The 13196-nt window shown below is 45.1% G+C and overlaps 1 protein-coding gene across 3 annotated transcripts in view; it reads right to left on the bottom strand.

Annotated features, from left to right (window-relative positions):
* The window catches only part of LOC119435887 (diphosphomevalonate decarboxylase-like), a 104276-nt gene that overhangs the window by 89684 nt on the left and 1396 nt on the right, over positions 1 to 13196 (bottom strand). The window lies entirely within an intron of this gene.

Here is a 13196-nt window from a genome sequence, read left to right as displayed (position 1 = left end):
TTCACGGCACGAAGAGCCAACAAAAAAGTTTAGTGACTCACTTAAAAAAAAAACTATATGCACAGTTATAGGTTCTCTGTATTGAACTGAACGAAGAGTCCGGCTATGCAAAGAGCTTTAAAATGTCCATGCAACTTCACCCACAAATATAAGGAAAGCTGCAATGCTGACCTCGCAAATAACGATGCACTTAGAAGGGGTGAAATCCTTTCTCCCGGTGTTATGGAGTCACTGCTTCCGGCATTCCGACATTCATAACATTCCGTTCTCCTCAGGGGATAGAAAATAAGGCTAGTCCTTTCTTTGGCCTGCTGCTGCATTGAAACACGCAGCAGCAAGGCATTTCCACGAAGAACGAAGCTCAGGTTCCTACGGAAAGACGAAAAAACTTGGGAAACACACGTTCGGAGCGGCAGGGAGACCATCACTTGGCAGGCGCATGGCGGGCGGGAGAAACTAAACGTGCGCGAAAGCAAGTTTCGCGCCATTTTCATGACGTCAGAGTCACCTGACGGGGTAGTATGGCGCGCCGCATCCATTCAGCGTGGCGGATGCGCTGGCTCCGCGAAAGTGGGGGAGAAAAAGAGGTTGACGCGCCAGCGAGGGTGTCACGGCGTAGATCAAAGAGCGCCGCTACTTTCTAACATCAAGGGGCTTTAGAGTGGCTTGCACGGTGCAGCCACCTGGTTGTGCAGAGCTCAACTAGCCAAACAGAGCTAATATTGCTGTAACCATTTTAAACATTTAAAGAGACGTGTTCATGACTAGGCTGCTGTCGAAAATTTACACCAGCAGCAAAGTAGAATACACTTGTTTACTGCTATATTAGCTCACTAGCAGCAGCGACAGTGCAACGGACACATCTTGACACAAATTCCTTTCCTCTGTGCAGCACGATCTGTCGACACGCGGAAGGCAACCCGGCGCCGCCAGAGAGAGCTACCTGCGGTCCCGCTATATGCATCGAATCGTTCCAGCCAATCTGCGACACGTGGAAGGCAACCCGGTGCCACCTGCAATCCCGCTGTGTGTCGCTCACAATCCGACGTGCCATTTTACAAAGCTACAGACTTCGACAAGGATCCATTAGCAGCAGCGACAGTGCAACGGACACATCTTGACACAAATTCCTTTCCTCTGTGCAGGTTAGTGGTACCATCTCCTAAGTTGCCCCTATTGTACAGTTCGCTGTCGCTGCTGCTCTTCCAGTACAATTTTTTCACTGTGCTTACTTTGGTGTGCGAAAGTGACCTGCTAAGATATTGCCTACGAATGCCGAGCTCGTGAGGAAAATGAAGGAAATGGAAGCGAAATTCAGCAAGGAGACTGATCACTTGGCTCACGATGTCTTCGGCAAGGTTTTGCTAAGGATGCAGGCTTCAGGGATTGATATCAAGGAACTCAAAAACGAGATTGAGGGTTTAAAACAGAGTATGGAAATCTTGAATGGTGTTTTCGAAACATTACGTTCTGAAAAGGTTGTGCTCGCCGCCGTCAACAAAAAACTGAAGAGTGACAACTGCGTGCTCTCGAAGAAGGTTGAAGAACTTGAGCAATACTCAAGAATTAATAATGTAGAAATCAAGGGCATTCCCTGCACGCAGGGGGAAAACTGTAGCAATATTGCAAAAAGTTGGGGAAAAAATTGGATGCCCTCTTATGCCTGCCGAACTTGACATTGTGCGCCGTGTTCCCAAGAAAGTAAGGGACAAAAAGAACGTCACTGCTCGGTTCTGCTCGCGCTCAAAGAAAAACGAATTCATTGGTAAAGTGCGTAAGGCTCAGCTGTGTATTGGGGATCTTGGCATCACAGCTGCAATCAACAGCCCAGCCTACATGAATGACCACTTGACGCCTCAAAACAAGTCATTATTCACCAAGGCTCTGGCTCTAAAGAAAGCCAGTAATTGGAAGTTCCAGTGGACTGACAGTTGTCTAATCAAGGCCAGAAAAACTACCGATAGCCAAGTCTACCGTATTGCCAGCGAATCCGACCTATCTTTCATCCCCATCTAGACACCTCTTTTTTTTTCGTTTTCTTTTTTTTTCTTCGATTTTGAGCCAGTATGTCATCCGTACCTTACAACTGATTTAGAATAATTTCTTTCTAACAGCTCATGCTCGCTTATTCACTTCAATGCGCATAGTATGCGAAAGCATTATGACGATATTCAGAATCTTCTTTCTACGTTGACCAAATCATTTTCCGTAACTTGTGTCACAGAATATCTGTGACGATGACAAACATCTATACTGCTTCCCCGATTACACGTCAGACTACACACATAGACAATCAAGTAGCCATGGCGGAGCAGCCATCTATGTTTCGGCAAACTTAAAGTTCAAACGACGACACGATCTCGCACTAAATTTAACTAACTATGAAACTGTTTGGGTTGAATTCGATCATTCGTTCCTTAACATTGACAGCAAGAATTTTATTTTGGGTTGCATTTATCGTTCACCTTCCACTTCTATCAGCGATTTCTGTAGTGTCTTAGAAAATGTATTAGAATCATTATCATCTGAAAAACAAGAACGTTATAATTATGGGTGACATGAACGTAAATTTGATAGACAGAACGTCCATTAACTACACAACATATTCTAGGTGCTATCATAGTTTCGGGTATGAATGCCTAATTACTGAACCAACACGTTGCTCTCACGATGGCGGAAGCTCATTGATTGATCACGCATTATCTAACCTTTTAGTCCCACCTGAAGCAGGCATTCTTACTAATGACATCACAGACCATTATCCCATACTTCTCAAGATCAATTTTATTCCTTCTTCCCGTATCGTATTCTACGACAAACTTGTTCTTGATAAAGAAAAATTTTTCGAAGCCATAACAAAGGTAGACTGGTTCACAGTAAAAGAAACTAACGACCCTCAACAAGCTTTCTCGCGCTTTTTGTCGATACTTTTAGACAAATTCCATTTCCATTCCCACAAGAAAAAATGCAAGAAGGTACTAGCGTCACCACAAAACCCGCGGCTTACCGATAGATTACTGAAAGCAATGCGAAGACGAGAGAATATTTATTAAAAAAAAAAACAGCCCTTTAATGTTAGACTGATAGCCCGGTACAAAAAATACTGCAACCATATCTGCGCACAGCTGAAAAGAGCAAAAAGAAGCTACTTTGAACAGAAAATATTGGAGTGTGGGAACAACTCTGATAAAAAATGGAAAATAGTAAATTCTTTTTTAAATAGAAACAGCAACCAGGAAACCGTAACTAGAATAAACCACTGTGGCAATGAATATTCAAACCCTCATGACATAGCAGATGTCTTCAGTGACTTCTTTTTCTCTAACAACTTGGCTTCGGACAAGCTTTTTGATTATCAATTGCCACGCCTCCCACAATCTTTTGACATGTTTCCTACTACCCCTGATGAAGTGATCTTTGTAATTAATAATCTAAAAGTCACAAGTGCCGGTTTTGACGTTATTAGGCCATGTCAAATAAAATTAATTGCTTGTCCAATACCTAATATGCTTGTGAATGTTATTAATTTATTATTTAAAACAGGGACGTTTCCTGAACTAAAGCGTGCCAAAGTTACCCCAGTATTTAAAAAGGGAGATTGTTCATTATTAACAAACTACCGACCCATCTGTGTGCTGCCATTCTTCACTAAAATAATCGAGAAACTAACTGAGAAACGCCAAACAAATTATCTAAACAAATTTAATATTCTTACACGTTATCAGTTCGGTTTTTGATCAGGATATTCTACAGATCTCGCTTTAATATTTCTCACAGATTATCTAAAGAAAACTATTGATGATGGTAGCTAAGCCAGCTTTATTTTTGTTGAACTAACTAAAGCCTTTGACACTATAAATCACCAGATACTCTTTCTAAAACTAGAAGCAATGGGAATATCTGGTCCTGTTTTGCTACTAATCTGTAGTTACCTCGATAATAGAAACCAAGTGGTCAGTGTTTGTGGGACTTACTCAAAGCAAATAATGACTAATATAAGGGGTACCACAAGGGTCCATTTTGGGCCCACTTTTGTTTTTATTTTTTATATTAACGATCTACCTAATTTCATCACGCACTTTAATTGTTTGCTGTATGCTGACGATACAATATTTAACTCGGATAAAAGCATGAACTGCCTAGTAGGTAAACTTAATGCAGACCTTCTCAACATATTACACTAGTGTAAATTAAGCAGATTACAATTTAATCCAGCTAAAACTAAGTTCATTGTCTTTACTTCATATCTACGGTCATTAGTTCCTGTTCCTTCCATTTGCATGCCACAGTACTCAATCCAGGCTAGTGAAGACTGCATGTATTTGGGCATCAGACTAGATAGAAACTTAAAATTTCATCACCACATTTCAGACGTAAAAAAAACATGTCCTATGCCATATGGCATACGCATCCTCATTCAAGCTCGTCCCTTTTTTTCACATTCTATTCTGTTATCATTGTATTACGCATTCATTCATATATTAACTACTGTATAATAGCATTGGGTAATACATACAGTACTCATCTTGCGCCACTACAAATCGTCCAGACAAGAGCAATCAAAATAATAACTTTTAGCTTATACTACACCAACGCCAAAGAATTATTACAAGCCAATAACATCCTTACAGTATCCAACATAATTAAATATAATCTAGGTATTTGGTTATATAAACATATCAACAATCGATTCCCCTTTTCTTTCATCCCGTTTTTTCTAGACAACACTAACAGCACTAGATTTGCTCTTAAGAAAAATCACATCCTACCTAAAGTTCGAACCAACTACGGCAAGCATTCTGTTCATTTCCATGCTTTTTTGTTATGGAACTCGCTACCAATTGTTTTAAAATTAATGACACCTACATTCATTTATTACACAATTCAAAAAGTTCCTTTTGAACCAACCGAGCCTTACATAACTTTTTTTTTTGTATATACCGCATAATGCATGCGTTTGCATTTTCATTGGTTAATACTGAAGTTTATATCATGCTTATTAATCACGTATGAAACTGTTTAAACAAGCCCATTTTCTGTTCAATTTGAGCATGTTTCCTTATGTTGCTTAACTGATTTGTGTTCTACTGTTTTTATAATTGCTGCATTTCTAATTTGTTTTTATAGTTGTACTTATTACTGTGGCTGTGTTAACGAAGTTTACTTTTGCTTTCTTGTATATCATGTACAGGAGGCCCCATTTTAGTCTCCGATTCCGGGACTTCCTCCTGTATATTACATGTTGTAATAACTTCGTTTGTAGTATAATAAAATTTGATTCCGATTCTGTGTGTGGTTGAGCCCTGCGCCACCATGTGGCTGCACCCTGTAGGCCGCTCACATTTGCGCCTCTGCCCATTTGGCAAAACATCCAGTCCACCTGCATTTACCGGAATACCAGACATGCTAAAACTCTATTGTTGTAGTAATCCTCCGGCGTGCAGTGACGGCCTCAAACGCATAGATCTTGGCTGTCGGATACCAACAGGCTGATGCGCTGCATCCACTCCACTCGGCTGCTGCCTTGCAGAGGGACACGATGTTACAGCTTGGCATGTCGCCAATTGCTAGATTTTCAGCCCACAGCACAAGGGCAATTCATGGTCCTCGAAAAAAGAGACCTCGAGACCAACGTTGACCGGGAAATACGGAGCACATTGCAACACAAGCAGACGACACTTGCTGTGTGCCGGAAGCGCTTGAGTGTAGTGATAAACTGTCGTTTTTACAGAAACAAAATAACCAATGAAAGGGGAAAATTGTCATCCACCCGAATGTAGCACGAAGCTACAGTTAAACCTGGATATAACGAAATTGACAAATTCCCAAAATACTTCGTTATAAAGAGGATTTTGTTATATGCAGGTTCGGCACGAAAATTCGAAAAAATAAACGTTTACCGTATTTACTCGATTCTAACGCACCCTCAATTGTAACGCGCACCCGTTTTCCGTTTTCGTCGAAGCACTCATCCTCGGAATGTCACACCAGGGGCGCGATCTTGTACGCGTTCCAAAATGGAACATCGAGCCGCACACGATTGGTCAATTTGAACGTCGCGGTTGAAATTGACCAATCGTGTGCGGCTCGATGGAACGGAACGCCTCCGTTCCATTTTGGAACGCGTACAAGATCGCGCCCCAGATACCGGATGCGTGGAGGCGTGTCGTTTCGCACAAGCGCGAGGCATCGGAAACGAAGAGCGAGCGTCACGATGGCGTCGTAGCGTCATATAGTGTTACAGTAGAACCTCGCTGTTACGTTCCCGGGGGCTGCGTTTTCGCGGCTGTTACGTCGTTTTCGACCGGTCCCGACACAGCTCCCTTAGAACTCAATGCATTGGTAACCCCGCTGTAGCGTCGCAACTGTGGGACCGTTCCCGCATCATACGTTGCGAACTGCCACCCCGCACCGGCCCGAGCGGCCATTTTGACTTTTCATGTCGCTTGGCTTGGTGGCTTGACGATGGCATCGGCCGCCCAAAGTGCCGGGGGCGACAACTATGACGTATTTTCGGTGTCCGCCAGCAAAAGTATGGCCCTTGAGATCCGTATTTGCTATATAAAGATGGTGTCCATGACGCGTTGTGGCCCTAAAATTGGTTTTGGCTCATAGATATTCCGTATATAAGGGTACGGCTACGCTAGCGGCAAAAAAAAAAAAAAATTGCCCGCCAATCCACCTTGTGAAGGTGGTTGGAAAGCGAAGCTTTTTACGCCACCCTCACGGTGACTGCGGCGCACTTGATATTTCACACACTACAACGTAACTTTAACCACGGCCTTTATTATTATTTACTTCACAACAATGTTCACTACTGCTGTATGATCGGTGTGATATTGTCACAAAAGAGCGCGTAATCCAAGCGCGCGCCGAGTGTCACGCAAGCCAGCGAAAGAACACGCCGGCCCCGCGGCAACTTCAACAGAGGGGGAGAGCGCATACACCTCAAGCAACAACGCTAACAACGGCGCCGAAACGTCTGGAAGAGACTCGACGGAGCGACGTTAACCGGAGAGAGAGAGAGAGAGAGCACACGCGCGCGCCGACAGCCATTACTACCGCGTGAGCGTACACCAACAGGATGAGTCATCACCCCCCCCCCCCTCGAGAATGCTCCGACGGTGGCGGTCGAAGGTACGAGAAAAGAGTAGAAGCTTCCCAAGCTTTGGCCATGCTACGAGATCACGACACCGATAGGAAAGTTCGAGAACGCCTGTGGAAGCTATATAACCGCCGTGCGAGAATCGGATGGTGGTATCCAGGAATCCAGCAATTCAGGAGTTCAGTCCGCACCGGTGAAGTGATGTAACGTGAAGACTGAGCATCTGCGGAAGAAGGGGATTCCCCGGCAAGCTAGTCGACGGGTTCATCGAGCGTCTGCATTTCCGGAAGAAGTTCCTTCTTCGAGATTTGCGCGAGCTACGCCAAGATCGTCTGACTTCAAGACCAACCAGCACGGTGAATACGATTGGACACTTAGTGTTCCTATTTATTTTGTATTTTACGTGTTGGACTCTCAGTGCTTGTCGTTATTTTCTTGTGTTTGTTAATACCCATCTGATTTGTATTGCGTTGTGTCTAGCCTAAGTGTGCAAGTGTGTGTGTAACTGCCTTGTGTGAAGAATATATTTTGTTATGTTTTGACAACTCTGGGCTCTGACTCGGTCTTTGGACAGCAACCGGCGTTCGCTGGCGCACCAGAGGGCCCACTCTTAATTGTCCTTGCTTTCGTGGGATTATTTTCGGAAGCTGATAAGTCGGCTTTGGAATTTAGTCCGGCGTCTGCGCCTCGTTCACCGGGGTCTGTGACAGATATGCACTACTAGACTACCCCATAGTGGGATAATGGGGTAGTCTAGAAAATGAACCGAAGCAGTTACTAGGCTGGAAGGGTTTCGAATGACGTCAACCCTCTTTCAAGCAGCTGCATAAGCTTTGCAACAGCTGCAATCTAATCTTATGGACCACGCGGAGCCTGTTTCCATTGTTTGCCCGCAGCCCTTATCCATCATGTTGGCTCATCAGTTTGAAGCTTGTTTTTGTGGTTTTTTTTGCGAAAACGAGTGCTTAGTTGTACGCTGAATGCCTGAATTCAAGTAAGCTATACTGCTATACCTGCAATTGTTAGCGGTTCGTCGGGATCGTTTTTTGATTACAACGACGGACACGACAGAACCCTTGGCTGGTAGAGGTACAAAGCTTCGCTTTAAAAAGCGCGCATCATGCAGCGAGCGGCAAGTTGCCGCGCGTCAGCGCCTTGCCAGCGCCTTGCCGCGAGCCCACCGTGGCACGCGAGACGCGCGCGTAAAGCCCCTATATTTATAAAAGTAGCGCCATCCACTTCCCTCCTCCTCCGTTCCACTATCGCGCTCGGCGCGACCAGCGCGATCGAGGCGCGATATCGACAGTGGCGCCGCCTGCGTCGGGCCTGCCGTGGCAGACGACAGCTAACGCGCTACCAGAGGAAATCCGAGGAAAACTTCGATCGCGCCCTGCGGAGACGTTTTTGAGGCGCGATTTTGCTTCGTTAGTCAGTAACTGGTCTTAATAATGCCGTTTTGGAAGTAGCAACGCGACGATGCGAGACGGCGCAAATATCAAGTGTGCAACAAGCGTTTGCGCACGCCGGATGGTAAACAAAAAAAGCCTTTTGCCCTCGCCTTGTCGGTTGCGGCAACTTAAGGCGCAGCAGCATGCCATCACAACGAAGTTCTTGTCCCTAACACGTTTGATCCGTTTGTGCGTACAGCACTACTTTCGTCGCACAGGCCCGAGAATGGCAGTCGGAGCGCGCTGGAAAGAAAAAAATATACAAAAGCGCGACGCGAACTTCCACGTGACACGGATTGGCCAATGGGGGAGCGGAGGAGGCTGGGGCGACAGGAGGCGGCTAAGAGAGGGCGAGGAGGAAGCGCCGGGGTGAGCGCGGTGGCGGCAAGATCTAAGAATGGCGCTACTTTTATAAATATAGGGGCTTTAGCCGCGCGTAAAGTGCGGCAGCGCGATAACATCTCCCGCGCTCTCCGAACGGGCGAGCAACACCGCGAGCGCTCGTTGTTTCATACGAGAGACGACGGTCGTCGATTGAAAACCCGGCGCGAACCGGCGGCGTTCCGGTTGTGATGGCTCCGTGACGTCACCCTCGTCGCTCTTGATTGGTTCTTCATATCGCGGCACGCGGCATTTGCCGCAGAACCCATTTCGCGCGGCACGCCGCAAGACGCGTTGCCGCGCGTGTCCGTACCCTAAAGTAGGTTGATAACGCAGTCGCCGCGCGCCGTATGCTGTATGTGCGAGTGAAAACGTGCGAGGGGAGCCGGCTGCCGACGACCGCGTCTAAACCTCGCGCGCGCAAGAAAAGCAGGGAGGAAGCGCGCCTTCTTCCGTTGCGCTCGAGGCACTGGCGAGGGAGCGAGGGGGGAGGGATAGCGGGGCGGCGCGCGGTCGCGCAGGCCGTATCTTGAAAGCGATCTGCGTTGGGGCAGAGTCTAGCAGTGTAGGTGCGTCGGCGGCTCGTAGCTTTCTGCGTGCTGTGTGTTCTCGGCGCTCAGTTTGCGTTGAAGCGATAGACAACAGCACGAAGTTCACTTCGCTCGCTTCTCCAGCGGCGCTTCCACACGCCGCCAGCGTTTGAGAGCGCGTGTACGCGCTCATCGAGTCTGATGTGCCACAGCGTGTACCAGCGCGTCGGCAACATCAGCTGGAAAAGGAGAGAGTGCCGGCTTGGCGGGCTAGGCCAGCTGCAGCAAGCGGCAGGATCAGATTTGAATGAAGGGAGGGGGAAAGGTCACGCCCGCGGCGGCAAGATCGCCGGGTCGAGGGATGCAGGGCCGCCTCGCACACGCACGCACGCACACGTGCGCTCGCTTCGCATTCCATCGCGGCGGAGAAGGTGCTTCCGGTTGCTGCTCGCGCAAAAATGACAAAATTTGGGCCGAAATCTCTAGGTGGTCGGAGGGGGAAATTCGTTATATCGAGGGGATCTCCCGCTGCCACTTCGTTACGTAGAGGTCTCAAATACATGTGCTTCTATGGAGTAACGGCGGGGAATCGAAAAACTTCGTTATATCCAGGAATTCGTTATATGGAGGTTCGTTATAAGCAGGTTTAACTGTACAAAGGAAACTCTATCCTTTGAGTTCCCGATTTGCCAAATGATTACCATATTCAATCTATTACAAACAACATTTGTTCACCAACAAGTACGAAAAATTATCAATGATGCAATGTGGGTAGTCAACCAGATAGCTTGCCCAACTGACATCCCATGCCCCTACTACATAGTAGGGGAGGGGCAGCTGAAAACTCGGGGGAGCAGTGCCGCTGTGATCGGTAGTGACGCACATTTTTAAAACCTTGTAATAAATTATACACATTATGTGGAGCATTTAAGGGGAGAGTCGGGTCAAAAAACGGCGATTTTCATTAAAGAAATAGGTTTTGTGTTTTTAGTTGTTTCAGCAATCTCTCCTACTTCACATATCTCCTACTTCACATATGAAAAAAATCAGAGCCAGAAGTGACCGGGAAAAGTATAATAAACTTGATTAAAGCCCTCGAGGTGGCAAGAAAAGGCACAGATATGACATTTTCAAGCGCGCGATGCGTCAACCCGCGGTTTCACACGCCATTGGGCTCGTGCAAGGTGGTAGGCCTAAGCTTTTTCTCTCCAAGGTTAGCTTTGCCGCATCACAATCTTCCTGGGAAGTAATAATAATAATTAACAGAAGTAAACAACTTTTAAAACTTTCAATCGCATTTTCTCAACTTCATATTTTGGGCAAAACAAGGCGTTTGTGCACAACATTTTATGTACTTATTGTGGTCCAATCAAGACCACATTTGATGAGCGTAATTTTTAGGATATGTAGAATGCACTTATCTAGGATTTAATAAAGGATGAAAATTTTTAATGTACTCGGCCACCAGCCACTGAATATGAAGCACCAGATACGAAATTCTCTTAAATGTTGCCTGTAAAGGGAATCACATTATCTTGCTTATTAGCACTCAGTGGAGTGTTAGGGATAAGAAAACTAATTTTGCACTGCTCTATCATGCTAACTGCTAAGTCCAGCAGCTGCACAAACATGCACTGCTTCTCACATATGCATGGCACTTATAACATGAAAGCATCGAGATATCCTAAAACTAAAAGTAGATTTCGAATGAAGAGATCAAGCTCTATAAGTGGTAAAATTTTCATTCGCCCAGCATCATTATTTAAAAAGAAATGTTTCTAAGGAGCATCTCCCCTTAAATGTGTCACTTAATGATCAAAAGGACCTACCCTAACGACTCAGTACATTTGTACAAAATTGTCAAGATCCTTTCAGGGTCGTTTTTTAACAAGTAAATGGGAAGACAATCGCTAATGCATGGTGATATGGAACCAGGCACCAGCCCGTTTTCATTTGTGCTTGTTATAAAAACGTATAGCAATGCACACACACTGTTAAAAATACAAGTGGGTCGATTTTCTAAAAGCATTTGATTTCAAGATTATGATCGATTCACTGTGACCAACAGAATTTTCAAGTAAATTGATGTTTATGTCAGCGCCAAGGGCAAGAGTATACTTCTTGTTAATCCAGCTTAGGAATAGATGAAGAAAAGAAAGCAATGGAGAAATCCTGTTGCTGGATGGTCAGTACGCCCCAGTGAATACAAGAGCATTGCATTGTAAAGAGAGAAGTTTATAATCATTAGTCGTCTCTGAAAACTGTTCAATAATGTCATATTTGAACCCGGTTTTTGGCACTATCAGAACACCACCTCCTCTCTTACCTTAGGCGGTTAGAAAAGAAGCATCAGTAGCAAGGTAATTGAAGCACTTCATATTCGTCATTGTGCCAAGTTTTCATTATCATAACTATGCCAAAATGAAAACTGAAATCGCCTTTATTGCGTGCTGATCGTGCGTTTAAATGAAGATATGAAAAATATTTCGGGTTGGAACTAAAGCAGATGCTGAGTTCGCATGGCATTAAAGGGTGGTGTTCGGTGCTCGAATCCATAGATTTGCGAAGCAATAACAAATTGTACTATTAATTTTATAATAAATTACACAAGCATCAGTCGTGCCATCTGGTGCACATGACAAAAATGTCCAGGAGTATGTACGATACACATTTAATTCAAACTCACATTAAATGGCTGGAGTTGCCCTTAAATGGCCCACTTTTTTTTTTTTTTTACATTGAGGCTGGCCAAGATGGGGCGAAGTGCTGCCTGTAGCAAAGTGCAAAAATATTTACGAGTCCGGGTACTTAGTTCCGCCCACATTTAATGATCACTGGTCAAAACTTTGTTTTTTAAATATCATAGGTGCTTATAACTGCGTGCGTAAATTTAAGTTTTATAATTCTCTTTATTAAATATAGTATGCAATGGTTTTGTTTTAATGCGACCTAAACTGCCTTTATATTAATAAGTTTTCTCATACATAACACAAAGCTAAACAGATTACAATGTGTGCTGCTGTAGCACATTTTCAGAACTCTCTCGACTCCAAAATAACTCAAGGGCTGGATCCAGGGCCAGATTAACCTACAGGCCAAGGAGGCTGCATCCCCGGGCCCCTGACTGCCAGGGGGCCCCATGAAAAATGTTTCGTTGATGGGCTTCTCACCAGGGCCCCTTTGTATTTGCATTGCTTTTTTTTTTTATTCTGGGGTTTTACATCACAAAACCCCAATATAATTATGCGGCACGCAATAGTGGGGGACTCCAGATTAATTTTGACCACCTCGGGTTCTTTAATGTACACCTAATTAATGCATGGTACACGGGCGCGTTTGCCTTTTGTCCCCATCGAAATGCAGTCACCACGGCCAAGATTCGATCCCACACCCTCAGCCTTATCAGTGCAACGCCAAAGCCACTACACAACAACAGCGGGTCAGAAATTTCGTTTATACAATAGAAGTTGTAAAGCATCGTTCCCCAGGGAGCGTTCTACCACAAGAATTCTTAAAAAGGGTTTAGTAGTAGCCAAAACAATGTGTGGTGCGAGGAGGCGACCTGCCCTTCGTGCCCAGAGGCTCTCTTCCTTTGCTAGACCAGCGCTTGCAAGCGACCTTCCTCTCTTGCCTTCTCCCATATAAGAGACGAGGGTTCACCTAGTACATGCGCTTTCTGGTATTCGTCTAGATTGTATGACACATATGCAGAAAAATTTTAAGTGTCCATGT

This window comes from Dermacentor silvarum, chromosome 1 (assembly GCF_013339745.2).
Source record: "Dermacentor silvarum isolate Dsil-2018 chromosome 1, BIME_Dsil_1.4, whole genome shotgun sequence".
NCBI lineage: Eukaryota > Metazoa > Arthropoda > Arachnida > Ixodida > Ixodidae > Dermacentor > Dermacentor silvarum.
This window is presented reverse-complemented; position numbering and strand designations above follow the sequence as displayed.